This window comes from Aplysia californica, unplaced genomic scaffold (assembly GCF_000002075.1).
Source record: "Aplysia californica isolate F4 #8 unplaced genomic scaffold, AplCal3.0 scaffold00122, whole genome shotgun sequence".
Classification (NCBI taxonomy): Eukaryota; Metazoa; Mollusca; class Gastropoda; order Aplysiida; family Aplysiidae; genus Aplysia; species Aplysia californica.
The window spans coordinates 1,019,934-1,024,046 of NW_004797392.1; the positions used below are offsets into that span (position 1 = coordinate 1,019,934).

General features: G+C 42.3%; 1 protein-coding gene across 1 annotated transcript in view; it reads right to left on the reverse strand.

Annotated features, from left to right (window-relative positions):
- Positions 1-4,113, reverse strand: part of LOC101847331 (probable protein phosphatase 2C T23F11.1) — a 75,103-nt gene that overhangs the window by 69,685 nt on the left and 1,305 nt on the right. The window lies entirely within an intron of this gene.

Here is a 4,113-nt window from a genome sequence, read left to right on the forward strand (position 1 = left end):
CAGAGGAGGGGGGGTGTGGGGGGCAAAGGATCGGTGAGGGGTAAGGGTGAGGGAAGAAATTGGAGACAAAAGCAGACGACACAACATTGCTAGAGAGCAGGAAAGGAGGTGAAAGGAGAGAATTTTTAGAGCTGAAAATGTTTCCGTTGCTACCCGGATTCGAACCCGGGACCTCTAGATCTAGGCCACGAGAGCACCCTGAACAGAGATGTGTTGTTACATATCACGTTGAAAACAGACACTCAACAATTTTGAGCAGGGTGAGATATTGATATCATCTTAAATTAAATAAAGCCTGTTTATTTGTCTTGTTTATGAAGAAGCATCCATCTATCCTGAATAGAAATAGAAGAGGAGATATTTGCGAGTGAAAGAGGTGGGAGTCGCCTGTTGTGGGGGGTAATATTTATTAACAAAAATGGACGACAAAAGTTGATGAGTTCCAAGCTAGAATATACTTGGAAATTGCAAACGTACATTTTGTGTGCCTTTGATTAAAGCTTTTCAGTAAAATACACACAGAAATGTATTTAAAAACGAACATAAAAGGTGTTGAGCCCAAATAACAAAAGTTATTCTTCAAGTTCATTATTTCGACGATCGCCTGATTTGACCATTGATGATGCCACACAAATGGAGTTGTCTGAGTGGAGAGAGTGAGGGAGTGGACCAAAGACATACATCCCTGACCACTCGTCATTTCCTTTCGGTAGTATTTTTTTATCAACACCATGAAATAGTAAATAAAAACAAGGGAACGTGGGTGTGCATTTGTTGTTTGTCTATTTGTTTGTTTGCTTGGTTGGATAAAACCAAAACCCCTATAAGCAAAACAAAGTTTAAAGATGAACCGAACATCCACTTCTAACGTCACTTCTACATAATTTAGTTCACTCTTCCCTTTTCCCCTCTCTTCGATATTGTCCTTTAAAATCGTCTTTTACTCTCATAGTAAACACTCGACAGAGCATCTATGAAATGGAATATACTGATTTGCGTGAATACGGTGACAGCCATACTCTCAAATACTGACACCTCCCCCCCTCCCCCAAAAAAGAGAGGGAAAAAAAAGAAAAAAGAAGAAGAAATCAAAAGTAAAGTGAAGTAAATCAAATTAAAATTATGATAAATAAGCTAAATTTTTTTTTTAGGAATAGGTAACTTGATGAATAAATAAAACTCCAACCTAAAAAAAAAAACGCTCGGTGGATAACCTTTTCCCCACCATATCTCCTCCTTCCAGAACGCATTGCCAACTTCTCTACTGAAAGAGAGAAAGAGACAGACAGACAGACTCGCAGAGAGAGAGAGAGAGAGAGAGAGAGAGAGAGAGAGAGAGAGAGAGAGAGAGAGAGAGAGAGAGAGAGAGAGAGAGAGAGAGAGAGAGGGGGGAGGAGAGAGAGAGAGAGAGAGAGAGGGGGGGGGAGGGGAGGGTTAGAGAAATGGTCGTTATTAACCAGAGCTGTTAAAGTACTTTTAAAAAGTTACAAATTTAAGTACAATCTAAAATATGTACTTAAGTACGGTAAAAGTACTTTCCTATAAAAAGTACTTGAGTACAAGTACTTTTATTAAAAAGTACGTATGAGTACATTTTGAGTACTTTCTGCTGATTTAATATGCTAAAACACTTTAGAGCTAATGCAAAACATCATATTGAATAACATATCCAGTATATTTGACAAATTAGGCATTTTATAACTAAAAAATGTAAACAGTATACAAAGCATTTGAATATACGCTCTGGACATAGGTGGAAATGGTCCGTGAAATTAAAAACAAACAAACGAACAAACAAACAGACGCAAGTAGAGAGTAAGAGATATTATGAATAGAACTTGTTTGAACAAGACAATATGATCAAATGTAAGCCAGTCCAAGAAGCCGGAAAGAAGGAAAAGTATCCAAATTGGAAAATGTCGAGACAAAGTTGCTCTTAAGAAAACATAAAATAGATGAAAATGGCCAGCAAAGAAATGGAAAATGCATTGAATTCTTCATTAACAAATCCTCAAGGAATCAAGGTAGCCTTAAGACAAACCACAAAAAAAAAGTTTAAAAGAAATTTAGGTAGCCTAAATAATTGTTAGATACATTGAGAACTCTGTTTTAGTTTCAATTGATTATGATAGTGGCAAGACAGATGTTGGTCACACTGTGTAGTCCACGGCGCCCACGGCAAACCAAAATTCGTGTAGTTTCCTTGAGTCCAGTAAGTGTAGTGTAGCCAAAGATTCTCTACAACAGTAGTCTCCGCCTAAGATCCCAGTGCTCGGGAGCAAGGGAAATACGGGATCTTAGCCGACGAAGCCAAGGAATAATCTACAGTGACCCATGAACTAACGTGACCCCTGGGTGGGTTTATGACATATGGCGAGCAAAGAGTGGTCAACCTTGATGCCTAATCCAAGGACCTTAGAACTGTAAACTCACAGGCCTAATCACAGTGGCATGGTGGCATGAGGCATGCCAAATATACAGTCAAACCTGCCCTGAGGACCACCTATATAAGACGGCCACCTGTACAACCGGCCACTTTCCACCCCCCCCCTTGCATGTTTTCGATATAATTTAACTGTGTAAAACGGGCACCTGTCCAACGCGGCCGCGGCCACCATATTTTAACACACAACCCCTATCACACTAAGCAATGACACCTGTCTTAGACGGCCACCTTAGTGACTCCATTACGTTTTGACATAAATTGCGCATTGGCCCCTGGCGTTGTGGGCAAGCCGTCATGATTCAATCACCTGTCGTTGTTGTAAGGTAGTCCCTCCAACCGATCATGTTGCGTAGGCCCCACTGTTGACAATTCAATAGCTACCAATTTTCAACTGCTGGTGAGGGAAGCGTGTGATCCCTCATAACCTAGGCTTTCTCAGATCTGAGAAAGCCAAGCTCATAACCCATAAGCCCCGCCCAGAACTCATACACAAATCGTAAGTGAGATAAGTGGTCACTGTTTACCCAGTCTGCAACAAAGTAACAAAGGACGTCAACATGAACTTGTGACAGAAGCGTCGCTCGTTCTCTGAGTGGTGGCGACCCATGTGTTTGTTTTACCATGGCACTCGGTCTTCCTTGTCTGATACATTTCGTTTTATTGTCACCCTTGTCTTGTTTGTTTTTGTTTTTTTTGTTTCTGTAAAGTGTTTTACGGCGCTCGGAACTGCATACGGTCATATGAGCGGGCGGGACACACCTAATATTTTCAGTTGGTAGGAAATTTTGAATTTTGCCCGGGTTGAATCCGAAGCCTACTCTTATCGATTTTAGACCACCAAGGGATCTTTAACGTGCGCAACTTGCACACGGGCCCTCCGAGATTTTTCGCCCTTGTCCGAGAAGGCTAGGTGTAGATCTTTCCTACCAGAAGATCAGGGGTGTGGCTGAAAGACAGCAGTAAGAAGAAGCGAAGGAGTAGCAGTAGATAAGAAAGGCTGCAGAAAGAATCAGGAGCCCAGAGGAAGGGGCAAAGGAGGTGAAGGGGTGGGGGCAGAAAGAGGAGACGAAAGCAGACGACAGAACATTGCTAGAGAGCAGGAAATGAGGTGAAAGGAGACACATTTAGAGAAGAAAATTTTTCGGTCGCTACCCGGATTCGAACCCGGGACCTTTTGAATGAGAGGCCAACACCTTAACCTCTAGGCCACGAGAGCCCCCCCCCCCCCCCCCCCCCACCCTTGTCTGAAATCAGCAACAAAAGAAAAATTACAAACAAAATACAAACCAACAACAACAACAACAACAACAACAACAACAAAAAACAGCAACAATACGGCTACTTTCGATTGGGACCTCAGATGGTTCTTCATCTTGATCAGTCCTGCCTAAGACGGCCACCTGTCTTATACGGCCACTTTTCTCCTTGACAATGGGTGGCTGTCTTACACAGGTTTGACTGTACACTCATCAGCCTATCGTGAGTCTCGAGATCTTTATCTACGTCTATCCTGTTGCCCCTCCCCTTTACCTGTCCAAAAATGTTAGCCTTCCCTCGCTGATTGAGTCCCCCCGCATTTGTCGTTACGCACCATTACGTTGTGACCGCACCAATTAAAATTCAGGCTGTCTCGCAAATTCGGGAATAGAGAAAAACTGCCTTCAATG